The sequence below is a fragment of the Martes martes genome (genome assembly GCF_963455335.1).
Source record: "Martes martes genome assembly, chromosome: 11".
Taxonomy (NCBI): domain Eukaryota; kingdom Metazoa; phylum Chordata; class Mammalia; order Carnivora; family Mustelidae; genus Martes; species Martes martes.
In genome coordinates this window covers 9,854,811-9,870,919 of record NC_137899.1, presented here as the reverse complement: position 1 = coordinate 9,870,919, position 16,109 = coordinate 9,854,811, and the positions used below count along the sequence as shown (strand labels likewise).

Genomic DNA, 16,109 nt, shown 5'->3' with positions numbered 1-16,109 from the left:
CCCTTCCCACTTGGGTACTGGAGAGTGCTGAATGCGCAAAACCTTTCCTGCACCTTCTCGTTCGTAGCAGGGATTCAGGTAGTGTAACTCTTCTGAAAGGCAATGATGAGATACTCCCTTGTTCCAACCATCCTGTTCTCAGAGGAAAGCATTTGTGGCCAGGAACCTAGAGTTGTCTTATCATTTGACTCATTGTTCAAGAAAAACTGTATGCTCTCAATGCTTATGTTTTATGTTATTTTTATTCACTCTCATTTCCATTCATCCACTCAGTAAGCATTTTATAAGACCTACTATATTTCAAAGATCAGGGATTTGAAAATGAAAGGTCTAGTGTCTGCCCATTAGAAGCTTATGGCATCTCTCCTCCTAGAAATGACACAAATGCCCCCTTATTTTGCATTAGCATGTGCAGAATGTGTGCAGAATGTGCAGACAGGCGATTTGATACTGTTGGATATAGAGGTGAAACGATTTTATGAGATGTGATTGGGCCCTTGACTTTGGTTTAGTCATAATGAAGTTCCCAACAAGAGATTGCCTTTTCCTTAATATTTAGCTCCCTGACTCTAGCTTTTCTCCTCCTAATCCATTTTGCATGTTAATACCAGGCAAAATGCCTTGAACTCAACTCTGATACCATCTGGCCAAAAGCCTCATGGCTCTGTTTTCTGATTACATGAACTGAAACTTCTCCGCCCTGCTGCCAAGACCAAATAAGACCCACTCTCCTCCCTCAACCTCCTTTTCCATCCTCCCCAGCATGCCCTCCTTTGCCCAAGTCCTGCCAGTATCTTCCCCATCTCACAAATAGTATCATTGGTCATAAAGGACATAGATGGGCTTGATCTGGGGATAATGATGGGTTCCAGCTAGTGGTCCATAATATCACTTCCCAAATGGCGGTAAGAACAAAAAAGGTAAAAACTTGCATTAGTAATGAATATTAGACACAAGAGCTGACTATGCTCCAGTCTATGTTGGAAGTTGGATGGAGAGGCTGTCTTTACTGTACACCTGTTTTCTTCTTTGGAGTTCTAACTAATTGAGAAAGATGCCATTTAGGTAGTATCAGCTCAAAACGGTGCAGGAAGGAGCGCATCCTACAAATATGTGTCTTTTTAGAGGCAAGGAAATAACTCTTAAGGATAATGTGAAATTTTATGAGCTAATGTGAAAAAGGGGGTTGTGTATAAATCTAGCAATAGTGCTATTCCTTTCAAGGCAGTTCTTTTCAAGATTTCTGTGACATATAGAACATTTTTGGTACATTCATTTCAAATAGCAAACCATTTAATATAATTGTCTCCATCAGGAGGATAAAGAGACACTTTAAGTCCCACTAGAGAGATACTATAACATAAAGCCAGCTCTGTAAATTATATAAAATATTGTCATGATTGAGTAAAAGTGTATTCACACTCAGTTAAGTAGCAACGTCCTAGAATAAACAAATGGCTTGCCAGGTCATATTCAAAAATAACTAAAAATGGAACACGTCAGAAAAATGACATTTTGCAAACGTCCTGGTGCAAACTTGAGAAGGTTTCACTGGGCAGTGCACCTGCTGGACTAGAACTATCTCAAATGGATGAAAATGAGATTGAGAAGGTGGTTGCAAATAAATCAAAGCCGTGTTCAATGTACGGAGAATGTATTATTCTATACAAATGTAATCTAATGTGTCAAAAACGAAAAATTTATCAAGAAAAAGCTTAATTGAGTTTGCAAATGATGAGAATCTTAATTCCAGGCACACCTATAAATCAAATAAATTAGAATGCAGTAATGGATAATAGCTTTAGGAGTCTGAGTACATTAAAACTGTATATAATATGCTATGTGAATTCATATTTTTAATGTGAAATAATTGATATTTTCAAAATGTATGATTGGAAAAGTGCCAGATTAACAAATAGGAAAGGTTTGATGTACAAAATGTTCTAATATGGCTATCTTTCATTAATGCAATAAAAGCATCAGAGGTCCTCTTGCTATAATAAAAATGCAGAAGCTAGGCCATTGCCCGGAAGGTTACACAAGTTTTTGATATTAATAAAAATCAGACTCCTATAGTCTCTAAATAGTACTAAATGTATTAATCTAATTGGTAAATTATACCTTCTTAAAATTAAAATCTATTTTACAAACTGCACATGGGCCAGATTTTAAATGTTGAAATAGGACAAAAGGCCATTCTTTCTATCTGAGGATTAAATTAAAATAATAGATGAGGTTTTTATTTTATTTTTATTTTCTGTTTTTATTTTTGTCCTTTTCTAGGAGTAGAGATATATCGCAGATTACCTGGAATCTGTAATGTTCTAATAGTACATTTCTTTGGGGTCATGATTCAATTTAGAATTAGGTAATTGCTATTGATTTATATATTTTTTTTTTAAGGTCTGACTAAATCAGATTTTGAAAGTACTACTAAATGAGGACCATTCAAAACAAGCATTTCCTGCACTCTGCAAGGAGTTATGTGCATGATAAAACACAATAGAAAGGTTTCCTTTTCTCTGGCATAATTTTTCCCTAGTGGGCTGCTTTTGACTATAGTAATAATTGCTATAATCTGAGAACTGCAACAAGATACAAGGTGTTTGTTTTTTTTTTAAGATTTTATTTATTTATTTGACAGAGATCACAAGTAGGCAGAGAGGCAGGCAGAGAGAGAGAAGGGGAGGTAGATTCCTTGCCGAGCAGAGAGCCTGACATGGGGCTCAATCCTAGGACCCTGAGACCATGACCCGAGCCAAAGGCGGAGACCCAGCCCACTGAGCCACCCAGGTGCCCAAGATACAAGTTTTAACACTGACAAAAGAAAGAACTAGTGAAGTTTCAGCTTTCCTCATCCTGATCAAGTTTTACAATGTTGTATCATTTTTGTAACCCCATGACTATCTTTTAATATATGCAGTCAGGCTTAGAGCGGGCCAGACTCAAGCCTCAGGAGTCACCCCAGCCAGATCTTGCTGACTGTGGGCTGCTATCAGAATTCCTTCAGGACTGGGGTTTGCATTGCCCAGAAGCCATGGTTCTACAGAGAAGGCATCTTTTTCTTGATCTCTGGCCCAGATCTGGTCCAGAGAGCTCCCTGTTCACTGTAGCTCCCCATCAGTAGCACGAAGAGTAGAGAAGTGTGCTTTCAGCCGCCGCTGATGACGGCCAGAAGAGTCTCTCCCAGAGGGACCTCCTTGGGTTGGTCATGTTATCATAGTCGTGAGCGTGGCCTTCTCACAGCTGTCTGGCTATAAACCAGAAACCCGCAGTCCCATCTGACTGCTCTGCCCCGTGTTGGTTTCCTGCCCCTGCTCAGATCACTGGTGCTACCCCACGTTCACGCTGGCACGTTCAGCCTTTTCCCATCTCTGCTCTCACTTCCAGAGTCACACGCTGATTCCTGCTGATTCTCCCACCCAGCATTTGTTGGAAGAATGGCCCTCAAACATCAGCACATTTCCAGTCCTTTCCCATCCATCATCCCAAAGTTAAAAAACACACAGCGACCCCTAATTATACTTAACAGCAAATCTAAGCACTTGTCCTGCTGTAAGTTTTGAAACGACACCCACTGAGTGTGGTGAGGCGAACTTCACACAGGTGGGAGAGGGTCAGGTTTTGCCTTTCGGTCCACACTTGGGCAAGGGGCTTCCAAGCGAGAGGTATGTGGTCTCAACATCCCCCCCCGGTGTGGCCTGTTCTAGTCTCTTCATCTATAAAATGAAGTTATTGCCTTGCACTGAGATGGCAGCTGCATGAAGATGAACTGAGTCACCCCGTGAGTGCCTGATGTGTCTGGCCTAGCCCTGTCCCATCTGTGAGTAGAAGGCTCTGAATTAGGGATGGCGGTGGCTCTCTGAGAGGGGTCCGATCAGCAGCCAACACTCCACGTGGTATTTCTCCTCAGAGAATGGACAAGTGGGTGCCCTGGTCATGACTGTGAACTGAATGGCTTAGTTTGGAGAGTTTTCTGTGGGAGGTGCTTTGCAGCTAGGGTTGAAGACCGAAGAGCACTGGAGGAAAAGCGAGACTCCAGGAGAGCTAGCTGGCTTCCCCTCATTGGCATTTCTGGCACATGCTTCCTCCTCTCCAGCAATGCCGCAAGAGCAAGGACGGGCCCTGCTGGAGCTGGGAGGCCCCCCAGATCTGCAATTGCACACAGGGATCCGGTCAGGTCGGCAACCCAGATGGTTCAGGTGACACATTGTTGCAGCCTTTTATTTGAACCTGGGCATACTTTCACCAGGACTGCTCTGTGGTTAGAACCGGTGTGGTGAAGAACGACACTGTTGGCCGCCATTTTCAGTCACCGATTTGTTATTTCCAAGGAGATGTCTCCATTTGTAGTGTGGTAAACATTTGAGTCATAGGCTCTGAGCCCTCAGGAAATCTCAAGTCTACTTGGGAAGACTAAACACTCACATGGCACTCACACGGCCTCACAGGTTGGTTTTTTTTTTTTTTTTTTTTTTTGGTTGTTGTTTCTTTTGTGAGGAACAAGGATGGCTCCATACGCATATTTGCAAGACACTGGGCACTCATATTATAATGTCATTTTATACTTATTATATAATTCCTGGGACACCATGACAACCCCATTGTTCATCCAGTTTAATGCTATCCCAAAGGGACGTCCTGGTCGAAGTTGCTCTCTACAACAATCATAAAGTAATTTCAGTATTGCCGGTGTTCTTATATTTCTTAAAGTTTGAGAAGAGTGTACAGTTCACAGCAACACTCCTGAAATTAATATTCCTCTTTCATCACCCAATTCCTCCAGTTTTCCTCCCACCTAAACTTCTGCATTTACCTCCTCCCAATTGTAGCTCGCACTCTCGATGCTCTTCTTGCCTTCCTTATTTCCTTCACGTTTTGCTTTAAAAGCCTAGAAGAAGTAATCTTGCTGGAGATAAATCCCCTGGAATGCTCGAGCAAGGAACCCATGTCACCAAATACACAATCAGTCACCCTTCACCAGACCAGAGCCAAATGGTTGGCAATATTCACACAGTAGTCATGTTTGGGCTGCCAGAGGCCAACCTAAATGTGCAGTGACTCTGGCTGAACAGGGCCAATGAGACATGGGAATGTGGCAGTGGGAGGGCAGAGGTCCGTGTGGGCAAACAAGTCATACAGGGACAGACAAGGGAGGAGAAACACACAGCAGGCTTGCCCTCAGTCTGCCCAGTGTGAGAAGCCAAGCTGTGGACTGCAGTCACTTCTCATCATGTCAAATATTCCATTACATCTGAGAGCAGAAACAGTGATCTTTAGTCCACAAAGGTGTCAATCTGTCAGATTAAGTAAAGACAATACAAAGAGTAACTAAGCATTATTACAGAAAACAGAAAGGTATGACCAAGTCAGATTTGCAGCAATGCACGTGCTGCTGGCTTCTAGCTGGGTATATGTCAGGTTCTCTCAATGAGATGAAAACTCTTAACATGAATAAATGGTCAGGCCCTATTATCACTGAGACTATTCTGGAGGAAACTTGAATCACCGTGTTGATAAAAGAGCATACAGATTTACCTGCCTCTCTGAACCCTTTAGTGCTAGAAGCCTCCTGGGCACTGTACTCATTCTTCAGGACCTCAGATCTGGAGGGAGAGGCTTGGTCCCTGCCAGCCAAGGCTGTCGCATTCCAGTAGGAATGTGCTTATCTCCGGGCACATACCTCTCACTGTGTCTTGGTGTCAGTGACGATAAGGAGCACCCATCCCAACTTTGCGGTACGGAGTTGATCATCACCCATGAGGAAGGGGAGCTTGTAGGCAGTGGCGCCAGTGGGGGGAAGGGCTGGTATTGGGGGCCAAGTGGTAGATCATTGCAAGCAAGGGACAGCACCTGCAAAGGCGGGAAGGCACAGGGTGGGGGGGTGCAAAGGAGGGGTTCGGGCAGGCATAAGGGAGAGTTGAGGACAGAGTCCTGACAAAGAGGGGGAGCAGAGGGAGGAGGAGGAAGAGAGATCATCCAATGTGCAGATTAAGTGTGGCCACAAACTCCTTGACAATCCTCTCAGAGAGGAGGCATTCAAGTCTCCTCTTTTGTGTGAGTTTCTTTTTTAAAGATTTTATTTATTTGACAGACAGAGATCACAAGTAGGCAGAGAGACAGGCGGAGAGAGAGGAAGGGAAGCAGGCTCCCTGCCAAGCAGAGAGCCTGACGTGGGGCTCGATCCCAGGACCCTGGGATCATGACCTGAGCCGAAGGCAGAGGCTTTAACCCACTGAGCCACCCAGGCGCCCCTCTGTGTGAGTTTCTATGCTAAAGTGATGCTGCGCCAACTTCCAGGCCCAGATTTTAAGAGACTGGTAGCTTCTACTTCCTACCCTTGAGAACACTCACTCTTGGAGCTGTGAGGCAGCTGTGCTGTGAGAAGCCCAAGGTGGCCATGCATAAGGTTGCATGGAGAGACGCTTGGCCAGCCCAGCTGCTCCAGCCATCCCCACCCAGGGGAAAGCAGGTGCAGCCCAAGGGAGAGTGTCCAGCTGAGCCCAGTCACCTCATAGAACTTTGAGAGATCCCAATACAATGCTGTTTTAAGCTGTTAAGGTCTTGTTTCCTTTGTTGTGGAGCAACAGTAACTGTAGCATCAGAGAAACCAAAAGAGTAGGGCCAGGGCAACCAGGGAGAAGAAACTATGAGAGGAGGCATTGTCAATACGACCTGGTGAGTGCCAGTGGAGGAGGTGTGGGAAACAGAGTCTGGAATGCATCTGTGGAGAGTTGGACTGGGGTTCAGAAGGAGTCGGGAGGACAGGAGGCAGAGAAAGTGAAGGGCCCAGCCTGTCCCGGAAGCCCTTGACCTGCTAGGGACCGGGTGACTAGAAGTGTGTTGGGGCACGATGGGGACAGGACTCAAGGACAGAAATGCATGTGTGAGCAACCTTACAGCACCCCTTTCCTAGCAAGACGGGAGAGAAGAAGAAACTGGAAGAACTCAGGAGTGGTTTTCACCTGTACAGATGTGGTAGAGTGAAATCAGCACTCCCCAAAAAAAGACTCTCTGTCCCTCTCAGAGCCTCTCTGCACACAGAATTAATCTCTTTTAGTCAAGACCACAGACACAGGGAGCTAGAAATAAGCAGGCCAATGAGGTTCTCTATAGCTCTGCTTCTAGACAGTGCTTTGACAAGGTAAGGAGGGAGTATTCTGCCCATTTTAATCTCCATGAGATGGGAACACAAGAGCTTGCTCATAAAGGCCACATTTGGCAGGAGAGTATGTGGGGCAGACAAGGGAGCCTGACCTAACTAAGACACTGTGTCTGGACCTGCAGCCAGGTAGGTGAGGCCGTGTCCGAAGGGCATGGACAGCTGATGTCCATTTAGACAGATAGAGCAGATGGGCACGAAGGGGGCTGCAGCCATCCCACAGGGGGTGGCCTGTGCTTGTCCCTGGGGATCTGTGCATGGCTTAAAAGATCTGACCCCTGGGCTGCCATTTGGCATAAGGCTGATGTCCTGAATAGAGAAGTCACAATAGTAATAGTGCAACAAAACATCTCGAGCTCTCCCGGTATGCCAGGCACCATGCTGAACACCTAAGACGTATGGTCCCACTTAACTTCATGAAAAACCTGGGAGGCCAATGGTATTTTCCCCTTTTCTTCCTGAGATGCAGAAAGAGAATGCAACTGGTCCACTATTCACAGAGTAGGACCAGGACTTGAACCTTGACCATCTGACCTCAGAGCCAACCATGATGTCCTGATAAGGTCAAAGTAGACCAGAAGCCCCCCCCCAAGTAAGGTGAAGTTTCAGTGCAAGGTTCTGGTCCCATAGAGGGTAGGTTATCCGGTAATATACTAGATAGAACTTTGAAGTCGGAGTCAGTACTGGGGGCATATCTCCCAGAATGACTGGGCAGGGAACTTATATGGCCATCAGAATGGGAATCCAAATGTCATTTGCTCTATCTAGCAAATCCTTGACCAGAGGAAGGAAAGTGGAGGTGGCTAACATATGGCCTTCCTCCCATCCAGATGATTCCGAGTGAGGAGCTCGTAGGCTCCACCATAAAAAGCTATAGAGAAAGTTCAGCTTAGAAGACAGAAGCAATCCAAGATGTCAGTTACTCCTTCACACATAAATCCAGAATCTTCTCTGTTTCAATGTATTTGTTAGATGTGTATGAATCCCGTTTGCATAGACATTTTTTAAAGTTTACCTATTCCCAATATTCCCAACAAAATCTGAAGAAAGGATTAAAGTAAAAATCACCCATAATTTCAACACAAGATAACATTTTAAAACATTTTTTTTTTTTATTTCTAGTAGCATCTCCTCTTAGGGAGGCTTAATAAATATTTATTCTGTTAATTAGTGAATTAATTAAGCTAGTGCTCAGAACTCCTGTGTAGAAAGCAAGAGACTTATGCACAAGGATAACAACCATTTTGTCTTCTCGTTCCCACACCTGGCCTCTGAGCCATCTAGAGGAAGAGACAGAAACACGGGTAAGGGAGGGAACCAAGTGGTCCCTGGGCAGATGGCAGTATGGCAACCGGGTACTACAAAGACAGCATGCAGTTCTCATCTGTCCAGTTCTTGGAATAAGGAGGTGGCAGAGAGGTACCACCTTGTTAAGCAGACTTACTCTGCTCTTCCCTTAACATGGGCCAGTCCACACTGGGAACTGGACCAACCAGTTTAGTGATTAGCAACTCTTCCTTCTTTGATTCAGATCCTGGAAGCTGATGCTAGAAGAGCAGTGGAAAGGGAGCATTTTCCCTTTTCTACTACATTCCCAGCTTACATTTCTGCCTTTTGACCCACTGAGCCTTTTAGTCAAGTCTGTGTCGTGCACAGCTGTAGTGTTCTTGAGGACAGAGACCCACAGAGGTCAGAGAAACCTATCTGAACGCCATGTGTGACTTTCTAGACACTTGTCACTGGTCCTTTACACATACCTGGGGCCAGTTCAGAGGTTACCCCCAGGAGCTGCTGTCATCCACCAAAACAGGTTTTCCCTAAGTCAACTCCAAGGCCATTTTCAAATGATGCCAGTGATGCTTTCTGTCCTTACGGGCTTTGTAGAGCCAAGAAAGAGTTCAGAGTTCATGTACTGTTAAAAAAAAAAAAAAAGGCATAAACTCCTCACAAATTCTCATTAAACCAGACCTCAGTCGCTCATGAGTCTCACTTTCTCAAAATCCTAGAATTCATATGATACCCAAGAATACTGAAAAACCTAACAGCATCCACAAGGTCTGGAAAATGCAAACAATGCCTTCTCTGTTGCAGCAGCTGCTAATCTTAGCACTGTTTCCTGCTTCCCAAGCAAAACCAGAGTCGGCAGGTCCTGGTCCATATTTAGACCCACGTTTCTACTGCCGGCTGTTACCTGAGAGAAGAGGACAGACAAAAAGCTGAAAGGAGAAAGGAGCTAATTGTGTTTCTTTCAGTTTCACCAGAATGAGCACCAATCTGTCTTTAAAATCCGAACCAGAGAACGTGACTTCTAAGGGAGGAACTGTGTCATTATGCCCTCCATATCCTTGGAGAAAATATAGTTATAAATACCACACCATCTACCAGAGAATAACATATATGAAGCACTGCTATTTTTATACAAAATCTAGAAATTTGAACCTCTATATTCAAAGCCTTTCATGGGACTTTTATGCCTTCTATTTAAAACCTCTTGATGTCTTTCCCCCCCCTCCATTAATAGTTACCCCCGAAAAAAAGGAGGCTTATTTTACAGTGTGGGTTTTCCGTAACAGAGAGATTGAATTTCTTGTGAGTATTAAAATTTTAAGGCCTGTCTGACCCTTTAACAAAGGAACAGATGAAAAGATAAAGCATATATGTAATATGAAATACTTTTCAGAAGGGGAAGAGAAGATGATGTAAAACACACACACAAACAAACAGTAACAGAAGGAAAAGGCAAGAAGGGTGTGGGAACATGGAAAAGAATGACCAAAATGTTCCACCGCGAACCCTCACTCTTTCTACTAGCGTAATCACCGGTGGTTCCCAAATTGGAGAAAATAAAATTCTGGCAAAAGTCAATACAAAACAATGAATACTTTAAACATCAGAACCCGTTAAATAGAAGCTCTGGATACAGGACACAGACGAAGTAACCACACGAGGCAACTGCACAAAACAAATTCTTGTAAGAGATGGACTCTTGAAAGAAGATCCGACCCCCGACCCCCCCCCTCCCCCCGCCGCCCGCGAGTGCTCATCAGGGTCCTAACTGGGGTTCCGACGCGCAGCCCCTCTGGCGCCCTCTGTCGGCGGCGGAGCGAAGAGGAACTGGAGAAGGTCGTTCCTGCGCCGGGGCCACCTGCCAGGGCTGGGAAGGAGCCAGGGAATCCGAAACTCGCCTAAAGGATCAGGGTGTCCTGAGACTCTGTATGAAACGCAGAAGGATGATGCAAAGCTCAGAGAAAGCTCCAGGCTGGCTGCGGGCAAGAAGCTAAGCCAGATGCAAGGTAGTAAGAAGTTCATAAAGCCTGTGATTCTGGCCGCCTTGAGGAAGTGTAGAAGTAAGGCAGTAGTTACGTCAAATTAAGACCGTTTCTGAGGATGCATGCTCCTCTTGCTTGACCACCTCTGACACCAGCAAGAAGAGGCTGAACTTGGTGTGTTCGATGATCTTCTGTCACCTCTCCCACCCCCACACACCTTCCTTTAGGACAATTCCTGATTATCTGGCAGAGACTCCTCTCTGAGCTTACCCAGAAAGAGATGCTGACATTTCCAGTTCCACAGATTGGCCTGTGGATGCCAGACATGTGGAAAGGGAGGCCCTGCGAGCCCATCAGAAGCTTGCACCATTAGCCAGGTTGATAGTTCTGGGTTTTATGGGATGGCATGTGGGCCTCATTCATCATTTTTTTCTCTAACAGCCCTGACACTAACCTGTCCCCTCACCCCTCTCAGTGTCTGTGGACTCTCTTCCTGAATGGTCTCCCCAACTCAGCCGTGTAGTGAAGATCAAGGCCTCCAATTCAGAAATGAGTTTTTCCCAAGAGGCAGTAAATTCTAAACCGGCAAATGTTATTTTTTTCATGAAATCCCACATCACTGGAGTGCATTGTCCCCTTCTCAGGCAAGGAATTTGCCTGCCGTAAGGCTGCTTTTTTTGATGTCGGAGGTCTCTTGGAGAGACCCAGGATTCAGTTGCTCTGTCCTAGGCTTTGGAATCAGCTGCACCTGGGAAAAGCAGCAGCCAATTCAATATGCAGCATGCCAGATGGCCTGGCATTTCTATATGAGCTTCGAGCTACCACATCCTGTGTGGCTGGGAGCCAGACTGGTGGGTGGGCTCTCCTGGGCTGGACCTGCAGGTCTGAATATTCCTAGCCTGCAAGATTCGCTCCGCAGAAAACCGTGGTCCCATCTGCAGCTGACCCCGTTAGTCCTGCCTGAGCATCAGATGGTGAAAAAGTTTAGTGTCTCCTAGAATCTAAGGGAAAATTGGGTAGGGGCAGAAGAGAGGCTCCCTGTGAGGCAAAGGGGAATCGGGACAAAGCAGCTTTTTCTACTAGGCTGGATGCTTCACTTCTTGCCAGGCTAGCCCACCTCTGAGGATCTTACCTTGTCATGCAGCCTGTTCGCAAGATTAAAGTGTGACTGTCTGTGTTACGTGACTCCCGGAGAGCTATTTTGGTAGAGTTCTGGGAGCCGCATCTCTGGAGCTGGTAGCATAGCAGCCCTGTTAAATATGGTCACAGGGCTATCTGATATCTGGTGACCAGGTATCAGAAATTACACTGCCTTAGATCCCTAAGATCTGTGCATGGTCAAGGACGTATCCAGTTAGCCTAAAGGATTATTGTTACCCTCCCAACCTCCTGAAGAGCCATGGGTGTGGTTCTTCACCCGCTTTGGCTCTGACCCGCTTTACTGCCGTAGTGCAGTATATCTCATGCCCCAATTGTCATAAAAACTCGTCAACAGTCAGGTCTTCTGAAACAGGCTGCTGACATTCATTTGTGGTTCTCACCTTGATCCAGTTTTATCAGTCGATATTCAAAATGCTCTTACTGATCCTAAACGGTTCATTTTAAAAGTCTCGCTGAGATTGCTTCCTTCCTCCACCCATACACTCTCAACACCGTCCTTCATACACTCTGCCCCAATGCATCCTTGCACTTCATGGCACCGCCAAATCTGGAAGAATTTGGCAAGTACCTAAGAAGAGTACATGCTTCCCTGAAAGAGTTCAAGAACACACACCAGCTGGTCAAGAGATGGGTTAAGTTATTAGTGATCAGGGTAGGATGTGGGGTAGGGTCTCTATCTGACCCTGTCCCTTTATGCCAGGAACTGCGCTTTCTACCATCTGGACCTCTTAGGTAGGATAGCCTGTCGTTCTTAGTTTACGTGTTCTATCTCAACCCTAGGGAACTCAGCTCTCCACCATCTGACCAGTTAAAAGCCTTCCCACTACTTGGACTGAAATGCAGACACCGACCCCCGTAATCCAGGATGAGGGATAAAAACATGTGGCGCAGAAGGTACTAGACTTTGTGGTGTATGACCAATCCTGTATTTGGCCTCTGAGGATCTGTTGGGATCCCTGCTTCCAGCTTGAATGCCCCCAGGGAGGTTGAGGGACAACTCCACCCAGGAGAGAGGACAAAGAAAGTGTTAGACTAGATGGTACTTCTTTTTCATTTCAGATTCTTTGATCCTTCTATGTACCCCTTACCAGGGATTTTTTAAATCTTATTTTATTAATCTTTTCAAAGAACCAAATTCTCGTTTTCTTGATCCTCTCTGTATGTTTTCTGTTCATTTCCTTTCTGCTCTTATTTTTATTTTTATGATCTCCTTCCATCTTCTTTCCTTGGGTTTAATTTGTTGTTCTTTTTCTAATTTCTTGAGATGGCTGCATAGCTCATTGGTTTTTAGCTATTCTTCTCTATGTATGCATTTAAAGCTGTACATTTTCCACTAAGCAGTTTTTGTTTTGCTTTGTTTTGGTAAAATTCTAAGTGAAGCATAACACAACAGAAAAATGCGCAAATTTAAACGCAGAGCTTATGAATTTTCAGAAAGTGAACACATCCATGTACACAGCACCCAAATCAAGAAGCAAAGCTTTACTCACATTTTAACCCATTCTGTATCTCCTCCCTCCTTTCTGTACATCTGTGTTTTTTTTTTTTTTTTTTAAATCTTGCAGGCTTTTTGCTTTTTTTAGTTTTTATTTAAATTCCGGGTACTTAACACACAGTGTAATATTAGATTCAGATGTAAAATTTCCTGATTGAGCAGTTCTACACAACAGCGGGTGCTCATCACATGTGCCCTCCTTAGTCCCCAGCACCTATTTAACTCATCCCTCCACCCACCTCCCCTGGTGATCATCAGTGTGTTCTCTACAGTGAAGACTCTGATTCTTGGTTTGCCTCTTTTTTCCCCTATGATTGTTTTGTTTCTTAAATTTCACATACAAGTGAAATCTTACGGTATCTGTCTTTCTGACTTATTTCCCATAGATAATACTCCCTAGCTCTATCCACATTCTTGCAAATGGCAAGAGTTCATTCTTTTTGATGGCTGAATAATATTCCATTATGTATATGTACTATATCTTCTTTATTCATTCATCAGCCAGTGGACATTTGGGCTCTTCCCATAATTTGGCTATAATTGGTAATGCTGCTATAAACATCAGGGTACATGTATCCCTTCACATTGGTATTTTTGTGTCCTTTGGATAAATACCTAGTAGTGCAATGGCTGGATTGTAGGGTAGGTCTATTTTTAATTTTTGAGGAACCTCCATACGGTTTTTCAGAATGGCTGCACCAGTTTGCAGTCCCACAAACAGTGTAAGAGGGTTCCCCTTTTCCACATCCCTGCCAACACCTGTTTTTTCGTGTGTTGTTGATTTTAGCTATTCCGACAGGTGTGAGGTGATACCTCATTGTAGTTTTCACTTGCATTTGCCTGATAATGATAATAATAATAATAATAATAATAATGATAATGAGTGATATTGAGCATATTTTCATGTGTCTGTTAGCCATCTGGATGTCTCCTTTAGAAAAATATCTATTCATGTCTTCTGCAAATTTTTTAGTTGGGTTATTTGTTTCTTGGGTGTTGAGTTTTATAAGTTCTTGTATATTTTAGATATAAACCCTTTTTCACATGTGTCATTAGCAAACATCTCCCATTTCCTAAGTTACCTTTTAGTTTTGTTGACTGTATCCTTTGCTGTGCAGAAGCTTTTTATTTTGATGAAATCCCAATAGTTTATTTATTTTTTTTTTTTTTTTAAAGATTTTATTTATTTATTTGTCAGAGAGAGAGAGAGCGCGAGCGAGCATAGGCAGACAGAGTGGCAGAGGGAGAAGCAGGCTCCCTGCGGGGCAAGGAGCCCGATGTGGGACTCGATCCCAGGACGCTGGGATCATGACCCGAGCCGAAGGCAGCTGCCCAACCAACTGAGCCACCCAGGTGTCCCCCAATAGTTTATTTTTGCTTTTATTTCTCTTGCCTCATGAGACACATCTAGTGAGAAGTTGCTATGGCTGATGTCAAAGAGGTTAATACCTGTGTTCTCCTCTAGGACTTTAATGGTTTCTTGTCTCACATTTAGGTCTTCAATCCATTTCGAAATTTTTTTTGTGTGTATGGTGTAAGAAAGTGGTCCAGTTTCATTTTTTGCACAGTATTGTCCAGTTTTCCCAACACCATTTGTTGAAGAGACTGCTTTTTTCCCCATTAAAAATCTTGCTTTGTTGAAGAGTAATTGACTGAATACTTGTGGATTCTTTTCTGAGTTTCCTATTCTGTTCCACTGATCTATGTGTCTGTTTTTGTGCCAGTACCGTACTGTCTTCATCACTGTAGCTTTATAACGTAATTGAAGTCTGGAATTGGGATGCCTCCAGCTTTGCTTTTCTTTTTCAAGATTGCTTTGGTTATTCAGAGTAATTTTGTGGTTCCATACAAATGTTAGGATTGTTTATTGTAGCTCTGTGACAAATGATGGTGGTATTTTGATAGGGATTGCATTAAATGGTTAGTATAGACATTTTAACAGTGGTTATTCTTCAGATCCGCGAGCATGGAATGTCTTTCCAATGCCTTGTGTCGTCTTCTATTTCTTTCATCAGTGTTTTCAGAGTACAGTTCTTTGACCTCTTTGGTTAGGTTTATTCATAGGTATCTCGTTATTTTTGGTACAGTTGCTAATGGGATTAATTCCTTGATTTCCTTCTCTGCTACTTTTTTACTGGTGTATAGAAATACAACAGATGTCTGTACCTTGATTTTGTATCCTGTGACTTTACTGAATTCCTGCATCAGTTCTAGCAATTTTTGGTGGAGTCTTTTGGTTTTTCTATATAGTATCATGTTATCTGCAGATACTCAAAGTTTGACTTCTTCTTTGCTGATTTGGATGTCTTTTATATCCTTTTGTTGTTTGACTGTCGTGGCTAAGACTTCAGTAATATATTAAATAACAGCGAGAGTGGACATCCATGTCTTTTTCCTGACTGTGGAGGAAAAGCTCTCAGTTTCTCCCCATTGAATAATATTAGCTATGGGTTTTTCATATATGGCCTTTATTATGTTGAGTTTTGTTCCCTCTAACCCTACTGTGTTGAGAGTTTTTATCAAGAATGGCTGTTGTACTTTGTCACATGCTTTTTCTGTGTCTATTAAATGGATCATATAGTTCTTATCCTTTCTTTTATCGATGTAGGGTATCACGTTGATTGATTTGCAGATATTGAACGACCCTTGTAGCCCAAAAATAAATCCCACCTCATCTTAGTGAATGGTTCTTCTAATGTACTGTTGGATTCCATTTGATAATATTTTATTGAGAATTTTTGCATCCATGTTCATCAGGAATATTGGCCTGTAGTTCTCTCTTCAGTGGTGACTTTATCTAGTTTTGGTATCACGGTAATGCTGGCCTCATAGAATGAGTTTGGAAGTGTCCTCCCATTTCTGTTTTTTCGGAAGAATTGGACAAGGATAGGTATTAACTCTTTAAATATTTGGTACTATTTCCCCCTGTGAAGCCATCTGGCTCTGCACTTTTGTTTGTTGGGAGGTTTTTGATTACTGATACAATTTATTTGCTGGCTATCAGTTTGTTCTAATTTTCTGT

General features: G+C 43.5%; 1 protein-coding gene across 3 annotated transcripts in view; it reads left to right on the top strand.

Moving 5' to 3' along the window:
• Positions 1-16,109, top strand: part of HECW1 (HECT, C2 and WW domain containing E3 ubiquitin protein ligase 1) — a gene marked incomplete at its 5' end in the record, with an annotated part of 447,342 nt that overhangs the window by 211,742 nt on the left and 219,491 nt on the right. The window lies entirely within an intron of this gene.